The sequence below is a fragment of the Arvicanthis niloticus genome, chromosome 9 (assembly GCF_011762505.2).
Source record: "Arvicanthis niloticus isolate mArvNil1 chromosome 9, mArvNil1.pat.X, whole genome shotgun sequence".
NCBI classification, from domain to species: Eukaryota; Metazoa; Chordata; class Mammalia; order Rodentia; family Muridae; genus Arvicanthis; species Arvicanthis niloticus.
In genome coordinates this window covers 71,297,012-71,316,563 of record NC_047666.1, presented here as the reverse complement: position 1 = coordinate 71,316,563, position 19,552 = coordinate 71,297,012, and the positions used below count along the sequence as shown (strand labels likewise).

The following is a 19,552-nucleotide window of genomic DNA, read 5'->3' as shown; positions in this document are numbered from 1 at the left end:
TTTTTTTATTGTAGAATAAAGCAGGTAGCCAGACTGCCCGAATTCAAATTCAGCTTTCTCTTTAGACCAGCTCTAGGAGCCTGGACAAGTTGGTTAACTTACCTGTGCTGCAAACTTGGGAGGAAACGAAGAGTGAGATGGTTGCAGTTAGGCCAAGAGAGCGCAGAACTTCTCGGAACCTGTAACTTCTCAGAGCCCGTGCAATTGTTTTGGTAGATAGTGAGGTTTACATCGAGGACACAGATTTCTTAGTCTTTACCTTCCAGACAAAGAATGCTGTTTGGAAACTGTTTGCAAGAATGCAGTCACTTCCAGCCTTGGGACTTCTGCTGTCTTTTGGGAAAGGTTTATGACTGTAGATGACTCCCTGGTGACAGCCCTCTTGTTACTAGAGATTGCCCCTAGCAACCAATCGTTTGTAACTTAACGCATGACCAGACTCTCAGCACCAACCTAAATTCACCTATAGCAACTTGGGTAGTTAACAGAGCTAACAGAAAACTATCTAAAAAGTTACTTCTCCTCATTTCACAGTTGCCCCTTCTCTCTCTCTCTCTCTCTCTCTCTCTCTCTCTCTCTCTCTCTCTCTCTCTCTCACACACACACACACACACACACACACACTCACACACACACAGCACCCAGTCCTCTTTCCTCTTGATGGAATTACTTGCTTAGCTTCTAATTTACCTGTATTTTCTGATTAGCAAATCTCTTCTGCCTTTGCTTCCCTCTTTAACCTCCTTTGACGCCCTGGTTTACATCTATAAAATGGACGCATGAGTAGGTGAGGCACTCCCAGAGGAGTATGGCTCACAGTAGCAGCTGCTGTAATTGCAGGTGGTGGTGGTGCTGCTGATGAGGGGCTGTGCTATCACCCTCACCAGCCTCATGTGGTACTGCCATCACCAGCCTTAGAAGATCGTCAGGGGCACAAAGAGACTGGAATGGTGATCCATGCTACATTAGAGTCACAGGGAGAGTGTGGGTCCGTGATCCCCTTTGGTAGCTCCCCTAGCTCTGCCCAGACACTCCTTTCGATGGCCAGCTTCACACAAGACATACTGCACTCATGGTCATTTCCATACATTCCACAGTAGCCAGGAAGTACGAATCACGCTAATTATCCGCTGGGAGTTGAATGGACAGAGAAATTGTGATACATATCCAGCACTCAGTCTCAAAAAAGGGAGAAATCTCGTAAACTGTGATAGCGTGGATGAGCTTGGTGTGCACTGTGTTAAGTGATCTAAGTCAGCACGGGGAAAGAAATGCTTCCCAACCCACTTCCCACTGGCTTAGAGTTGACTGGTCGTTAGACAGTAGCTGGGGGGGAAGGGACACTTGGTTAAAGGCACAACTGTTCAGTATGAAAGTGGTGACTGTGCAGATTGGTGGCTCATTGCAATAAATAATTCCTTGTACATTTCAAAACAGGTGACTATAGATTTTGAGTATTTGTACTACACAAAATAAAAGAGGTGATTAACTTTTTAAGTAGCCCAATTTAATCAATATACATTACAGATACATATCAAAACATTACCTTGGCCTGACATGATGATGCATGTCTATAATCCCAGAGTTTAGGAGCAGAGACAGGAGGATCATAAGTTCAAGGCCAGCCTGGGCCATATAACAAGATCCTGTCTTAAAAATGGAAACAACAATAAACCATTGTACTGTAGCCCACAGATATGTACAACCATTACTTGTCAGTGGAAAACCCACAAGAACTGAAGCTGGGCCTCTTGGCACAGGTCTGAAATCCCAGCTACCCAAGAGGCTTAGGTTCAAGACTAGCTGGAGCTTCTGTATTACTTCGAAGCTAGTAAGTAAAATCCTCTTTGAAATATCTGGGACTGGAGACACAGCTCAGTGAGAGAGCTTGTCCAACACCTATAAGGCCCTGGTCCTAAAAACAAAACAAGACCCAAACCAAAACCAAGACAAAACAAAATCCCCCAAAACAAACAACAAAACAAAAAACAGAAAAAAGAGGGAAGCAAGAAGCAAGCACAGATCCTCATACTTGTTCTACTCAGGACCTGACTCTCTCTCCACAGCTTCTGGGAAAGTCTTTGCAACTCAGCTTCAAATCTCACCTCCTTCAGAAGCGTCGACAGGCCCTTCAAGGTAGGCTGGTTCACTCTTCCACACACTGTCTCATCGTAGGTTTGGAATGCATCTTTCAGTACTTACTGGCCTTCTGCATTAGAGTCCACTGACTCGGTCCCTGCCTTCATCCTGTTTGCCTAAAGAGCAAGGAGACGAGAGTTGCCTCAGGATTCTTCTCAGCACACACTTTTGCCCATAGGCCATTGTGAAAAGAAGGTGTTGCTTTTTACACTTCTGCCAGAAGAGAGCTTTAGGAGAAATGAATTTCCTGGATGAAGAACCAAGTTAGGTCATTCTGCTACAGAGAACAGAATGCGGGCCAGACTTGGTCTGTGTGGTGACAACTCCTCACGGTGACAGTCATTGAATGAGTGGGGCTCTTCGTGAACAGTGGAAGGCACGATGACCACCGTCAGGAGTGAGTGGAGGGGAGCCAGGACAAGTCCTTGAGACTTCTTGTTTATGAACTGGGTTTCCAACATCACGAAAGATTCTGGTGACCGTTTAGTGCTTACATGTGGCCATCGTCATGGGAGATGAATGGGATGGCCGCGTGTCAACCAGTGAGGCTGAGAAGGGACCAGGTATGTCCAGGTGAACCTAGATCTCATTCTCTCACTACTCCAGTGTACATGCACTGCTCCATGATGAAAGCCAACTCCCCTCCTTTTGGCCTCTATGTCATGCATTGCCTCTACCCTACCCCAACCTTTCCTGCTCACTGCTTCTTGGTGGGCCCCCCAAAATCAACTTCATGTTGAATTTACACCCTGTCTTAGTTAGTTTTCTACTGCTGTGATGAAATACTGTGACTAAGGCAACGTATGAAAGAAAATGTATATTTGAGGTCATGGTTCCAGAAGGTTAGAGTACATGACCATTATGCCAGGGAGCATGGCGACAGGCAGGCAGGCAGGGAGGCAGGCAGGCAGGCAGGCAGGCAGGGAGGCAGGCAGGCAGGCAGGCAGGCATGGCATTGGGGTAGTAGCTGAGAGCTTACATCTTGAGACACAATCACAAGGCAGAGAGAGAGAGAGAGAGAGAGAGAGAGAGAGAGAGAGAGAGAGATATCAGAGCTAACTGGGAATGGTTGGGGCATTTTGGAACCTCTGAGCTTGCCCTCTGACAAGGCCACACCTTCTAATCCTTCCCAAGCAATTCCATCTATTGGAGACCAAATATTCAAATATATGAGTCTATGGGGGTCATCCTCATTCAAACCATAAGACACTCCAAAGTCATAGTTTCATCTAAAAGTATCTGGGACATCTCACGAAAACCTCTCAACTTAGCTTTGGTTAATCATGCTGTTCAGAATCTATAATGAACACTTCCACAGAACAAGCCCTGGGCCCCTCTTTTTGAGGCACTTGGTCTTTGTGCTTTTTCCCCCTGTAATTCCATTACGTTTACAAACTTCAGATCCAGCTCCTCTTTTACTCCTTGCATCCCAGAGGGACAGCTGGCTATCAGTACCTGCAAGGAACTGGTTTCAGGACCCTCCTGGATAACTGAATCCTCGGATGTTCAAGTATTTGCAAATGACAGACACATGGCCTCCTGTGTACTAAGTTATTCTTAAATCACTTATAACACTAAATGCAATGTACATGGTGTACGAATAGTTGTTATACTGGATTGTTTGGTGTTGCTATTTAGATATGAACCCCCAACCCCCAAAGGCTCATGTGGGGGACTTGATCCCCAGTTGATGAGGCTACTTTTGGAGATTTTAAAACCTTTAGATGTTTAGGCCACCTGAAGGAAGGTCCCTGGAGGTGGATCCTTAGGAGATTCCTTGATGTCTCCTTTTCTCTACTTCCTGTCTGCTTTGCGGTGAACTTCCTTTGTCACACACTCTCCTGGCCTGACACTGTATCTTACTCCTGACCTAGGAGCACTACGCCAAGTAACCCTAGCCTTAGAAACCGTAACCAAGTAACCTTAGAAACCATAAACAAATTCTGCTTCACTCATTGCTTCATGTATCCTGTCAGGGTGACCGAAAAGCAACTAATACATTTTAGACATGTTAGGAAGAAAATTCTGTCCATTTTCAGCACAGATACATTTTTTTTTTTCTCCCTGAATCGTTTAGGTTAACATTTGGTTGAAGCCATGATTAAGACCACTCTACAGACACAGGGCCCACTCTTAAGTTTCTGGTTAAAAGGTTATTTTTCAGCCCATCGGCATTCCTTTTGGGATGGGGTGTTTCCTTGGTCTGAAGCTCTTGGAAGCTTCCTCTCAGCCTCTCCATACTAGGGTGTGAATGATGACCCCCTAGAGGGTACCTCACCTCAAGTCTACATTGTTGGTTCTCTTTACAACATCATTTCCTTCCCACCCTTGGCCTAAATGTCTTTTGACCATCTTGGTCTCTTTCCTTATGGTTTTGCTCAGGAAACCTGGTAAAGTTTCCATTGTCCCTTATAGCACAAATGTCTAGGAAATACTAAGTTTAAGGGTGGATTGTATTCTAAAACTACATTCTAAGTGGCTTGTTTAGAACTCACATTTTCCCTTGTGCCGATGTTCTTCATGGTGGTTAGTTTTGTCAGGTTAGGCCAGGAAAGACCATTTAACTAGTAGGATTAAGCTAAAGTGTGAAACCCTTAGAATCTTAAAGACTGTAACAGTTGGGTAGAACACAGTGTTTCCATGGGAAAATATTTTCTGGGTTCTGCATTGGAATGCTTGTATTCCCTTAAATGTCTGCAAGGAGTCTGAGCACCCCTCCCCCATATTACATTTAAAACACACTACAGTCTTTTTTGAGGGACTACTATACACCAGGCAGTGACAAGTCGTCACATCTTTTTTTTTTTTTTTTTTTTTTTCCGTCAATGCAGAGAAGTGGGAACTGGACACCCACTTCAGATAGGGCAGTCAAAACTGCTCTCAGTGATTTGAGTGTCATAGGAATAACCCACCACTTTCTAATTGGATTTGAGGCCTAATCTATAAGTTGAAATTCATACCTGGGACCATTATAGGGCTCAGAACCTGTAGCTAGAGGTCATAGGCCCTAGGCAAGAACCTCCTACTGTTCCTCACCTAAATAGACATAGCATTAAACAGACGCCTAAAGACTTATTGGCGTACCCACAAATCAGGGCATCAGCAACCCTCACCAAAGAAGCTGCTTTTGGCTATAGATGGTGGTTAGCATAGAAACCCACAATGGCTAAGATGCGGAGAATAAGGAATCACTGTTCTAATTTCATTTAGTAGACTATCTATGTTACTGATTTATCAATATCTCAGCTCCATTTTAAAAGCCTGTGGATTCTGTTCCTAAGACTGTCGCTGGACCTTGTGTGTCCTCCCTGTTGGTCACTCTCTTGCTCTGCCAACTCTACTGATGACGGTGATCAGGATGTCTTTTATCTTGTTGATTTCACTTTTTTTCTCCCCAACATCTTTCTTTTTACAAAATTTGAATTCTGTTACTGGATTTCCTTTCCATTTTGCTGACCTTTGCCGTTCACATTTCTGATGTCTCATCCATTTTGACAACTTTCTCTTCTATGTTGTTAGTGTTCCTCTGCCGGCTTCCTTACTTCATCCATGTGCTTGCTTGGAAGTCAAAGCAACGGGCACTTGAAGCAGATGCTCATATTGAATCTATAATCAGTAAAAAACGAACACCCATATGCCAGGGCTCTGTTCACCTTTCCATATTATGCAGTCTAGTATTTGTCCTATCCACAATTAAAAAGGCTCTTTCCAAATCAGTTGATGTAAGAAAGAAAATCTCTTTCAGACATACAGAGGCTAACCTCAGACTAGACAGTCCCTCACATAGAGTCAAACCTTAGACTAGACAGTCCCTCACATAGAGTCAAACCTTAGACTAGACAATCCCTCACATAGAGTCTAACCTTAGATTAGACAATCCCTTATAAGTCTGCCTTAAGGTCCGACTCCCAACTAAGTCTAGATTCTGCCAAGCTGACAACGCTTAGCGTCACATTCATCAGACATTTTACTGACTTCAGTGTCCTTGAATCTGTAGCCAAGGAATTGGTCTTTTAAAGGGCCATGTTGCCCTACTTTTTTTTGGTGTTTCTTATGTTTCTGTATGAACATCTCCTTATTTGGATATCTCTCCAGTTTTATCTGAGTATCTTCTTAGTGGTCAGATCCAGCCACGCTTGAGGGCTGGATCCTCAGTACTACTCAAACTGTGATAGTAGCAACAGCTCCAAATTGTTCTGGAAATAATCAGAAACAATTAGTGGTTGCTGATCTATCATCTGTTCCTATAAGCAGAACATGGCAAAAACAAGGTAGAATGTCTGCGGTGTTAAAGACCGTTTAAGGTAAATGTAGGGGATATTAAATTAAGATAGATGGAAAGGGCAGGGAAATGGAGAGAGACAGAGAAGTACTGTTGGATAAATGAAAGGGAAAAGAAGAAGAGGAGTGGAGAAAAACAAAGAGGAAGAAAGGACAAGAGATTAAATACGAAACTAAAAAGGACTTTCCAATGATGAGAAAAGAAAAACGAAGAGGAAGGGAGAACACAAGATTAGAAAGCAAAACTAAAAAGGATTTCCCAATCATGAGGAAAATTTTTTTTTTTAAAATTAGAACTTGTAAAAAGAGGGGTTAAAAATGAAAGCATAATATCTTTAAAAATACTATAAAGTCAAAATATTATTAAAGTAAAATAGAGTTGTTTTTGTTTTAACTACAACACTGGGGATTTCACAAGAAGATAAATAAATAGAATTACTCGATAATGAAAAGATATGTAAACAAAACTAGCTGACTGTGTGGAGGATTGTAGTGGTCTGATTGAGAATGGACCTCATAGACTTGTGGATTTGAATACATGGCTCCTAGCTGGTAGAAATGTTTGGGAAAAATTAGTAGGTGTGGCCTTGTTGGAGAAGGTGTGTCACTGGGGGGTGAGCTTTGTCCATGACATGGCCAGTTAGTTCCTTCTCTGTCACTTGTGTTTGCAGATCAGACAAGAGTTCCTAGCTACTGCTTCAGCACTGTGCTTGCCTGTCTGGTGTCACGCTCCCTGCTATGATGGTCATGGACTAATCCACTGGATTGGTAAGCCCCCAATAAACTCTTACTGGTATAAGTTGCCTTGGTCATGGTGTCTCATCACAGCAATAGAAAAGTACCTAAAATACAGGCAATAAAGTAAAACACAAAAGCTAAAAGAGATTATACAGTGAAAATAGTACTAGCCGCATAGTAAGAAGAAAACAAGAGAAACCCTAAGGGCGGAAGAGAAAGAAGGAAGGCAGTGAAGTGTTGGGGACATTTCTTTACGAGTCTTGGATATTGGTGGCTTCCAGTTATGTGCAGGGTCCAGGGCTAGTGGAAGTTGTGAACTCTAAGCTTTCTATGGCGTATGCTGTTGTTGGACAGCCCTGTATTAGGTGTCTGGTGTTTTCTGGAGATGCTCAGAGTGCCTTCCTTTTGTGCACCAGGGGACTCTGCTGGCCACACCTAGATTTGCAGTCTGTGGGCTGGGCGGGGTTCCTCATATTCATATTCTTCCTGATATTGCCTAGTTTGTACCCCTGGGGTGGCTAATGTTCTAGTTGGGGAGTATCTCTCAGGAAGGCTGTTAGTTGGGGGCGGGGAAGTGACCACAGCAGTATCCACTAATCTTCAGTCACGCTGCAGGAAGGACGCAGCTGTGGACATCACACTACCCACAGGAGCTTTGGAATTCTCAGACTATAGCAGAGGACCTCAGAACAGGCACATGGCTCTGCATCCACCTGCTGACCTCAGGCTCAAGGGCATCAAACTCTAGAGTTACTCTCAATTGGCGAGGTTTCTCTCCAGGTACCCAGTCTCATTCTACCTTTCCCTGTGTGCTTCACTACCTGGACTAAGCATCTTCTACCTGAACTTTTAGCTTTATAGGTGCCTGGTTCCCCTGCTTTTCACAGCTGTTCTCCAGCCCTCCTGAGCCTGTGACAGGCGGAATCCAGACTTCTGGACTGGTGACTGTAGCTTCATTTAAACAATAGATTCCCTCTCAAGATGGTACCTGGACACACTCCTCTCTACTGATAACCTGTCCTGCTAAATAAAATCAGTGTCTGAGCAAAGCCCACACCAGGATTTTATTCTTGTGAGGGCTGTGGGCTTGTCTCCTGTCCCCATCCCCAGATGTTCCATTACTCCCCTTGTGGATTTCCCAAGCTCTTCGATCTCCTGGGAACGAGTTCTATTTCCCCCCTTTGACTTGCATTTCTTTTATTATGAGTGAATTTCATATGTTTAAGGGCCTTTGTGAAATCATTTGTTTTTCCTCTCTTAATGTCCTGTACAAGTCTCTTGCCCGACCCACCCCTTTTTCCTTTTATTGAAAGTAGAATGCTTTTTTCATACATTATATCCTGACTGTGGTTTTTCCTCCCTTCACTCCTCCACGCCATCCCATGCAGATCCACCTTCCTTCTGTCTCTCGTTAGAAAATAGACAGGCCTCCAAGGGATAGTAATAAAATAAAACAAAATTTAATAAGATGAAACAAAAACAAACACATCAGAAGAGGACCAACCAACCAAACAGGGGGGAAACATGCTCAAGAAAAGCCACAAGAAACTGATACAGAGACCCACTTGTTCCCACTCAGGGACCCTATAAAAACACTAAACTAAAAGCCACAATATATACACAAAGGACCTGCAGGGCAGTGGTGGGGAGTAGGGAAGGAAAGAGAGAAACAATTTAAAGATTAAAAAGGAAAAATATAAATTTTAAAGGAAAGAAAAGGCCCTGACAGGACATTAGAACCTCCAGACACGCTGCTGAGTTCTCTAACTCCCAAGAGCGGTTTGTTTTCTCCGGCGAGACTCTCTTGGAGAAAAACAAATTTATATTAGCAAGTGTTATTAATTGGAGATAAATGCTGGTTAAGGCTGGGTTCCTGTGTCCACTCCCTTCTGCTCTATGGCCCCATCTAGTGCAGACCCATGCAGGCCCCGTGCATGCTGCCTCAGTTCTGTGAGTTCATGTGTTTATCGGTCCTGTGGTGGTCCTAGTGGACCTTCTAGGTCTTATACATACATATCTATATCATCTCTATTTACTATGTATTATATATCTATTTATATCTATCTCTATATGTCCTTATCTATATCATCTAATTTATACCATTTCTATCTATATAATATATCTGTATTTATCTATTTCTGTCTCTGCCTCTATTTATATCATTTATCAAATCTATATTATGTATAATGTATAATATATATATATATATATCCTACCACAATCATCTGGTGTCATTATTTTTCAGTTTGAATGATGTTTAGAGAGCTTTTCTCTCCTGATAGTGATGTATAAATGGCTTCTTCTGTTTATAGTATAATTATGAAATAATTCCTTTACACACATTGAGCACGGCATCAGCAGCGTTCTGAATCTTCCTTCAGTGTGGAGAGCTTTGGGGGCCGCTCTAGGAATTTGGCAGGAATTGGACATTGGGCTAGGACAGGAAGTAGGCTCAAGATGAATACAGCCGACGGATGTGTTCTTTGTATCTTGGTGGGTCTTATTAAGATGATGGGTTACTGAATACAGTAACCATGAACCTCTGTTTATGCCTTGTTTGTTCCTTAACTACTCTGTTTATGCCTCAGGACTGACCATTCTCTTTGTATGTGCCTAGACTGATATAAAAAGCAGACTGAAAAAAATAAACCTGCTTCAGCTTCAGCACTGGCTGGAGTCATGTTATGATGATGCCCAATTGTCTTTTTCTTCTCAAGCCTCTCTCCCTCCCTGTTGGCTGACTGAACTGACTTGATCACTTCAACTACTGAACAGTTTAGGACCTCAAGCAAAGAAGGTGCCTCTACACCACACACCCTCAGTTTTGCCCCCCAGATACCAATTTGCTTGCTTTATAATCTTCCAAGGCTCTATCTTCCTCTCCCGTGGAGAAGTTTGGCCATTCTTTTGGGGCAGTCTTGCTGGAGAGAGCTTCTCTTCATCTTCTTTCATCTGACACTCTTATGATGTCATCTTAATTCCAGAAGGATTGTTTTTGCTGGACATATGACTTTCTGAGTTGTCTGACATTTGTAAATTTGGTTGTGAAACCGAATTCACAAGTTACTGCTTTAGAGATGAATATTGACAGGCAACATGTTTTGAAAAAGTGGAGTTTATGAGGACAATAGATCAGAGTTGTTAATAAGCCTGGAACATGGAGCCCAGAAAGCAACTCACCCAAGGTCACACTGGACCTCAAGGACAAATCTCATTTTTGGCCAGCATCAGGGTGTCCTGCTAGGTACCACAGCTGCTCACCACCACTGTGTTTCATGGCTATGGAACCTGGGATGAGTGTCAAGGGCGCTCTAAGCCTTCTGTTCATGAGGACTGGAGGACTCATGGTGAGGGAGGGGGCACCATCCGCCATGATTTACAGGGCAGAAAGTTCTTTCCTGCTGCCATTTGTCAATTAGAGAACCATGGATTCAGAAAATGTTAAATACTTGTTGATTTGAACAAAGTGCTTATATATTTGCTTATATATTTGTGCTTGTGAAAAGACAAGGATTTTTCTTTGTGGAAAGAAAAGGATTTTTTTTTAGTTGTTGTCTCAAAGTGGTTGAGTTCTCAGGAGACAGTAGACCACGCGGGAGAAGAGAGCTATTTGTACTTGTCTGGAGCCTTTCATAAACAGGACAAGGAAGGAAACTGTGCTGTTCAGTTATGGTCACCAGGTGGCACTATACACACGCTGTCAAATCTAATTTTCTTGTCCTTGGGGATTTTTATTTACCAAAGCAGAGGTGTGTGTGTGTGTGTGTGTGTGTGTGTGTGTGTGTGTGTGTGTGTGTGTTTGTGTGTGTGTGTGGGCACGTGTGCATGAGCACATAATAAAAACTCCTCAGGTCCTGAACTTTGGTGCAGAACAGTAGAGGTGAAAGTAAGTAGGAAACCCCCCAAAGAACTCGTGCTGTCTACTTGTGTAGCAGACAATCCTCTACGAGTGGACAATCAGGAGTCCAGCACAAGAAAGCGCTGACATTCCAGGCTCAAACTCCGGGCTCCAGAGTTGGCAGGTCACTTGTGTGGATCCTGTTTCCACCTATGTCTTAGGGAGAAAGGCACTTTCCATTTCTGCTCAGGAAGCTTATTTCCTTCTGTACTTGTCTCATTTATTGACTATTTTCCTTCCAGGGACAGTCTGGAGTTTTTGAAGGAGGGGTTAGACAAGGCTATGTACCAATAGTTCCTTTGGGGAAGAGCCCTGGAACACTTAGTCTTATCCATCCCTCCGAAGGAAACTTGTGTAGGCACACCCGAGCTTCTCCACATCCTGAATCTTCTGGTCTATTTAGCAAATTTACTCTGAAGAGGAGAGAACCCAAACCCCACGCTTCCATCCCCAGAGCCCTTTCTTGGTACCACAAGAAACAAGTGAGTGTTGGCTCTCTGCCACTTTGATTGTAGGCCAGGGACCACGGCACCCGGATGCCCAGCAGTGACGGGGCTCAGGCGGCTGCTGTGGCTGCCAGCCCTGGGTACGCATTAGTGGCTGGGCCCGGCTCCCGAAGTTTCTGATGCGGATGCTGCAGCTGGCCTGGAGACCACACTTTGATGATCTCAGGGCAGAGAGCTGGTGGGGGGAGAATCTGTAGCAGGAAGAAGCTGCTGGCAGTGGCTTGCCTGTGCTTTTTCTCAGGGGGCTGTTCATTCAAGGAGTGCAGGTCGCTTCGGAGCGCCTGTCCTCCGAGAGTACTGTAAACCGTTCTTTCTAGACCAGTGCCTCCGGACTTAGCATTGCAGTGGAACGGGTACTTGCTGACTCCGGCTTCCCAGAGAGCCCGGTTTAATGGTTTCAGAGTATAGTTTGGGCATTGGTAGCCTTAAAAGCTCCCTTGCTGGGTACACCTGAAATTCCGGCACTCGGAAGCTGGAGGCAGCAGGATAGTACGAATGAGCCTAGTCTGGACTACATAGGAAGACCCCGTTACAAGTAAACAAGGCCGTTAGCTGAGTGAGACTGGGCTGTAAAGTTACAGTTCTAGCTCTTACGGGCCGTTCATTTTTCCATTTGTTTGCTTATTTCTATTTATTTAGAGACAGGGTCTTACAAAGCCCAGGTCTTGAACGCTGAGAATGACTTTTAACTATTGAACCTCCCGCCTGCACCTCCTGAGTGCCGGGTTCACATGTCCAGTTTATGCGGTGTTGGGGATGAAGCCCAAGGGTTTGTGGGTGCCTGTCAAACATCACATCAATCCAGCCCCGCCCCCTTTCTCACGTTTATTGTATCTGTGATCCACTGTGAACCCCTGTTTATCCTTCACGATCTAGTTCAAATATTTCCTCACGAGAGACTTGCCTCCCTCCCACTCTTCGCAATTAATTGCTGCCTTTCCTGTCTCTAGGCGCACTTTGGACACACTTGAGTTATCACCTCTTTTTCACTGCATTACAGTTACTGACATTCATACCTTCGCTTGGCAGTCAATGGTCCACCTCTCAGGGGCTTTAATACATTGTGATGGGATAAATCCTGTATGGGGGGCATGCAGTTAAGCATGCATGGGACTCTGGGTAAGGAAGTCTATTCACTGCAGTTCTGCACAGCAGTATGAGTGGGTACCCTTGTGTATCAGACTCCAGAGGGAACTTGAGAAGACAAGGGAAAATTTCGTATGGGAGGTGGGGTCTTGTTCAAAACCAGCCTGGGAGCCACTCTCGGAGAGATGGGCTTGGCTGCAGGCCTGGGTCTCCTTTCCACGTGTTCCTTCATCCCAGGCACAAACTACAGTCAGGATTATGTACACACTGTGGCTTGTCTTTCAAGAACCTGCATCTGTCTCTCTCTCCACGCACACAATCCCAAGCCGTATCCAAGCTTGGATTGTCATTGCCTGTACACACATTGCCATTGCTAGAGTAACATGTTATTCCCCCACAGTGCTCTTCTCTCTCGTTTGCTGGCTAAAAGCCATGGCCTATGTAGCTTCCTGGACCCTCCAGGCTGAGCGCCTTCTCTTCATATTCTTTTAACATTTTACATGTACATAGTATGGCTTGAATATATCTCTAAAAGTTTGTGTGTTGAAAACCCACAGATTTATGTTGATGGTGTTTTGAGGTAGGTCCTCAGTGCTAGTTAGGAATAGGTGACATCCTAGGGGGTGGGAACCCTTATAAGAAGAGATGGTGTCTACGTTTCCCACATGGTGTCTCAGTGCAGCAGGTATGTGTTACATACATCCAACATACAATGTAGCATATGGTGTTACAAAGTGTCCTTACTTACTAGACGTGTCACTCTCTTTGACTATGCAGTCTGCATGGCCGTGCACCAAATAAACTTCTATCATTTATAAATTACCCGATCTCAAGTATTTTGTTATAGAAATAGAAAAGAGGTTGAGAGAGTATCTTTATCAGAAAATATAAATACTTTGATCTTGCTTTATGTAACCTTTGCACACACTAGATGCTTTGTAAGTGTTGGGCTGAGATGTTTAACGCATTCAATTTCAAACATGTTCCCTAACATTCACACACAAGACACGTCCCCACAGTTCCCATCTCTGATGTCAGAGTTATCTCTCTCTTGACATACGGCAATGATTCTTCACTCATATGGTTATGGCTTCGGACTGGTGGGATGCATTTTCCTTGGGGTAATCAGAACCTGAATGGGAGGGAGACAGAGGTAGAGATACTCCCATCTGCCACCTGGGTCCTAATGTGTCTAGGTCTCAAGTAGAGGGGTGTGAACTTCCTATAGTCTAGGCTATGTGGTAGGTGCTTCTAAAATTATTCCTAGGCTTCTCACAGCAATCTTGTCATTAGCTGTTGTGTCCTTCTGTTGTGGGTAGTTGTCATTAGCTGTTGTGTCCTTATGCTCCGGGTAGTTGTGTGGATACCAGGAGCAAAGCCACGCTACTTTTTCATTGCTTTCCATGTCTCTTTCCATTGCTGGAATTGTGTATTTCTTGAAGGTGCGTCCTTGGACTTAGTAATGTTTTTTACATTCTATTTTATTTTGAGTATATGTGTATTTTGCCTGCATATGCACCATGCGGGTTCCTTTATTTAAGTTACCTGATCTCAAGTATCTTGTTATAGAAATAGAAGACAGGTTGAGGCAGTATCTTTATCAGAAGATGGGTGTCCCACAGAGCTCAGAAGAGGGTGTTGGATTTCTCAGAACTGGACTTACAAATGGTTGTTAGCTGCCATGTGGATTCAAACCCTGATGCTTGGGAAATCCTCTGGTATTCGTAACTGCTGAGCCATCTCTCCAGCCCCGAGATTGCCTGTTTATTAATTGTTCATGTCTGTATTTTCCCCTCTAAGTCATGAGCATATTTTTTTGTGGTCACCTTAAAGCCTTGTCTGCCAATTTAATCAGTGTCTCCTCTTTACTCATTTCTTTGAGATGAGTTGGGCCTGAACCATTATCCAGTTGAGCATGACTTTGAACTGCTACGCTTACCTGGCCTTGTCCTCCAAGATGCTTCTAGTTACTGTTTTATTTCTTCACTGTCAGGGGTTCAGTGATTTTTTTTTTTATTATGTGCTAAACCTCATGGGTTTTATTGTCTTCTTTTAAAGAATATTGTCTTTTTCTTGGTCAGCAGTTAGTCTAGTGATTCACCTAGATGAGAGAGAGAGAGAGAGAGAGAGAGAGAGAGAGAGAGAATGAATCTTTGATTTTGATTATGTTTTGGTGGACCCAGCACAGCCCTCCTTGAAGGGTAAGGTGAACCAGTTCTAAAGGTGAGGCCCCCTGGATCTCTGCAGATTACTAGAGTGTCATAGGTTTCGCTCTGCTATGGCCACTAGGAACAGAAATATCTCTCTCCACTGTGTGGCCCTGGAATTCCTGGTTAATACACAGCTGCTAGCATCTATTCTCTCCTTGTCCCATGAAGTTTTACCTGCACATGTGCAGGTTTGTCTGTTCCATGCAGCCTCATTTTTCGCAGCACCCTGCCCTACAACAATCCTGAGAGCATCCCTTCTTTGGTCTCCTTTCTTCCATCCCCAGTGCGGGCTTCGCCTCCTCCTGTCATGGTTAGAGAGTAGAGGAAGACCTCATCTCGAAGCAATTTCCTCTTTGAAAGGCTTTTTCTCCATCCATCTATCTGTGGCAGACTACCCAAAAGAGTTATGTCACATATATGTTTTGACTACTGATGTCAGAAGGGTGAGCCTGATGTCTATTACTTTGTCATGGTGACAATCAGATGTTATCTTGTCATGGACAGACATTTGTCTATGCTGAGATAAATGAAGCTCAGAGTATGTAGATGCCACAAGAATACACTATAGCCCGGAACAACACTCAGAATAGGGTTCCTCTCTATTTTATTTCTGTCCAAAGAAAGCGTTCATTAACATTGTGTTTGTGTGTGGGGTGGTGGTGGTGGATGGTGGTAGTTGTGGTGGTACTGAGGATTGAGCCCAGGACTTCCCACACGCCAGAGGGCTGTATCACTAGCCCACCCCATATCGCCAATCTCATAACCCTCCCCAAAGCCCCTTTTAAACTTTTTCTTTGGGGACAATATATTGCTAAGTTGCCTAGGCTAGCCTTGAACTTGCTCTGTAATCCAGGAATGGCTTAAACTGGAGCTCTCTCTACCTTAGCCTCCCAAGTAACTGGAATTAAGGTGCCTATCACCACACCTGGTGGGAATAGTCACAAATCTCCCATTCGCCTTCATGGCTACAATTCTATTCCAAATTATGTTGTCCCCTTTCAAGGCTTTGGACCATACTCCGTCTTATCCAGTAAGCTTTGTATGTCAGGTGTCGATCCTACTCTTTCTTGCTTCTGTTTTTGTCAAAGTGTCTAGTGAGGTTCCTTATTTATTCTTGCATTTTCTCTGCATCAGGTAATGGGATTTTCAGATAGTCATCTTTAGAGATGCTTGTTAACAGAAGCAAAGGGGGAAATGAGTAACATTTCATGCAGTTTGTCACGATCTTCCCCACAGCTCACTAGAGCAGGCACTCTTGGGGCCAGGGGAGGAGCCAAAGCCTGTAGGTATCAGCAGCAGGACCCAGAAACCTGGAACACTTCTCCATACACAGCTTGGGCAGGCTTTCTCTTGATATGGGCTGTTGGCTGATAATTCATGCATCTCTCTATTATTCTTGGCATGCTGGAACTATCCCACTAACTTTCTTCTTTTATGTTTCTGCTGGAAACAACTTCACGAAAGTCCCTTTATTATCCGTTGAACCATGCCAATATAAATCTGTCCACTCCTCTCATTTAATTTTAGCATTGCTCTTTTTTTTTCCTCTTTACATTTCTAGCACACTCCAGAATTTTGCATCCAATTTCTTTGTATTTTTCCTTCAACAGAAAAATTAAAAATGTATTATCATTGTGCTTGTGGACACGCACATGCCATGGTAGGCATGTGGGGTTCAGACGGTAACTCTGTGGAGCCCGTCTCTCCTTCCACCTTTGTGTGGCATTGTGTGACACAATTCCCGAGAAGAACCAATACCTACTGACCCCCGATGGGAAATCAATGACAGGTTAAAGCAAGACTATCACCGAAGTCTAGCTTGGTGAACCAATGAGTTTATTTGGGTTACGTACAGAAACACAGCTAATAGTTCGTTAAGGAGCAGAAGTGACTTGAAGACAACTGTGTCACCAAAAGCCCACCCCAGCAAAGGTGATGGCCACAGAAGCTGGAAACTTGTATCATATCTCACAGCTCTCAGGCAGCTTACAAGTTGGCCAATGCTCCTTCCAGGCCCCTCCACTTGTCTGACGGTCGTGCTCAACAGTCCTTACTGCTCATAGATACTTAGAGAGGGAAAAGCCTGGTGAATTTGGTCAGTTTCAAGGACTTCCTGAAGCTATTAAGTTATTTACTTCCTGAGTTTTCAGGAGCCCCTTCCCTTTATAACATTCTGGGTCTTAAGGAGCCTTCTTCAGAGCCGCCCTTGAGATGGACTGTTTTAACTTGGAGGAAACTGATATAAGATGTAGAATCTAAGGATTGGATTCAGGTCATTAGGCTTGCAGAGTAAATGGTAAATTCCTTTAATCACCGAGTCATTATCTTCCCTCTTTGTTTTCAACCTTTCTTTGTTTTCAAAAAATTCCTTTCATTGTACGCGCGCAATGAAATGAAATGAAATTGTGTGATCATGCGTGTAGAGGTCAGAGGACAACATGCAGAAGTCAAGTCTTTTCTTCCACCATGTAAGACTTAAGGGATTGAATTCAGGTCATTAGGGCATCTTTATTGGCCTTTTCTTTCTTCCTTCCTTTCCTTCCTTCCTTCCTTCCTTCCTTCCTTCCTTCCTTCCTTCCTTTCTTCCTTTTTTGAGACAGGGTTTTACTATGAAGACCTGGCCTGGAACTCACAGAAATCCACCTGCCTCTGCCTCCCAAATGTTGGGATTAAGTTGTGCACTACCATGCCTGGCTTCATTTATTTCTTCATGCAACCATCTCTGGACACTTCTCTGGGATTCTTTACTTTTCATATTTTTTTCTCCTTCATTCTTTTTAAGTTTTGAGACAGGATTTTATTTGCCCATTTTGGCTTCTACCTGAGTCTACTTCCTGAGTACTAAGTATTACAGGCCACACACTCAGCTTAAATCCCATTACTTAAGTTCAATTTCTTCATCTCAGTTGCCCTGTTTAGTGCTTCTTGGGAGCCTCTGCTCTTCTCTTCAGGGGCCACAGTCTCCAGCTCGTTCTCACCTTCTAACCTGTGAGACACTGCTTGCCAAGGAGGGTCAGAGGCCTGGCCTCCCTTCAGTTCTCCTTCTTGCTCAATCAGTAATTTACTCCCTACTTTCTAGCCCTGCCAAACTTCTCATCTTTAGGAGGTGGCTTTTGGCTATTGCCTTCAAAAACAGGAGCGGGACTGTCATTCCTGCTCTGTCATAACCGCTGTCCTTTTCTGTATACAAAGTGTCAGTCCCTGGCTCAGCTTCCATTTTGGTAGCTAACTATGGCTTGTGTGCCAACAAAAGCCTTCCGTCTTGTGTTCTTGCCTTTTGGGTTAACTGGTTTGTTGGGACAGTTTTCTTTCATCTTCTGTTTATTATTATCCCCAAGAGCCTGAAAATCTCTCCTCTTACTTTACTCACCCCATTCTTGAATTTTTGGGAAGATGAGGCATATTTTTATGCATGCTTTATGTTGTCCAGACTCCTCATAGAGGAACTGGAGGTTTTTCTTTTCTTTCCTTCTCTTCTTCTATCTTTCTTTTTATAGATTACAATTTTATTTATTCATTTATTTTTGTGTAAATGTGCATATGCATGTGGGCACATGTGCCACAGCATGCGAGTGGAGGTCAGAGGAAAACATATATGATTTGGTTCTTTCCTTCTGTCACGTGGGTTCTGAGGATCAAACTCATCATCAGGATCAGTGGCAAGCACCCCTATTCACTGCCCCATCTCCCCAGTCCATCATCACCATCATCATCACCATCACCATCATCATCATCTGTAATAACATTTTTAAAGACACAAAGCTTTTTTCATATTTGCTTTTAAAAACATAATGTTTTATTAAGTTTTTGAAAAATTTTACAATATATTTTGATCATTCTCATCCTTTATTCTTCCTCCAACTCTTTTTCAGATCCACCACTACTCACTCCAAACTTTATGTACTTTTTAAAATAACCCACTGAATCCAGTTTATGCTGTCTGTACAGTCATGAGTGTAGAGTCATTTATGATAGTGTAGTGGACCTACTAAGAGGCACATAATCTTAAGACATGATCACCTCAATAAAATACTTAATATACTTACCATTCCACATAGTAATTGTGTTTGTTGCTTTTCTATTGTTGTGTGTGATAAAATTCTCTGACACAAAGCAACTTACAGAATCAGGGGTTTATTTTGGCTTATGGTTTTAGGGGAGAGTCCAAGACATGGGAAGATGGGAAGAGTTGACTGATCACATCTTTATCCACACACAGGAAGCAGAAGTCATGTGGTGGTTTGAATAGATATGGCTCCTGTGGACTCATGTGTTTGAATTCTTGGCTCATGGGAAGTGGCAGTACACAGGCACTTGCTGGAGTAGGTGTCGCCTTGTTGGAGACAGTATGTCACTGTGGAGGTAGGCTTTGAGGTTTCTTATGCTCAAGCTTCACCTAGTGGGGCACACAATTCACTTCTGGTGCCTTTGAAACCAGATGTAGAATTCTCAGTTCCCTCTCTAGCGCCATGTCTGCCTGGATGCTTCCCACCATGATGATAAAGGACTGAACCTCTGAAACCAGCCTCAGTTAAAGGTTGTTCTTTATTAGAGTTGCTGTGATCATGGCGTCTCTTCCCTGCATTGAAAACCCTAACTAAGACAAGGAACTGTGGCAAGGCTATAAACCCTCAAAACCTGCCTGCGGTGACATACTTCTGCCATAAAGGCTGCACTCCTTAAAGACCCCGTAA

General features: G+C 43.6%; 1 protein-coding gene and 1 long non-coding RNA gene across 2 annotated transcripts in view; one reads left to right on the top strand and one right to left on the bottom strand.

Annotated features, from left to right (window-relative positions):
- Positions 1–4,772, bottom strand: part of Bcl2l14 (BCL2 like 14) — a 42,398-nt gene extending 37,626 nt beyond the window's left edge. Inside the window, exons 1-2 of the mRNA XM_034512274.2 lie at positions 4,635–4,772; positions 2,106–2,255 (exon numbers count right to left, since the gene is read on the bottom strand). The gene's annotated coding sequence lies outside the window, so the exon portion shown is untranslated. The remainder of the gene's footprint in view (positions 1–2,105; positions 2,256–4,634) is intronic.
- The window catches only part of LOC143443564 (uncharacterized), a 33,790-nt gene that overhangs the window by 1,038 nt on the left and 13,200 nt on the right, over positions 1–19,552 (top strand). Inside the window, exons 2-3 of the long non-coding RNA XR_013112680.1 lie at positions 2,067–2,136; positions 7,092–7,188. This is a non-coding gene — a long non-coding RNA (uncharacterized LOC143443564). The remainder of the gene's footprint in view (positions 1–2,066; positions 2,137–7,091; positions 7,189–19,552) is intronic.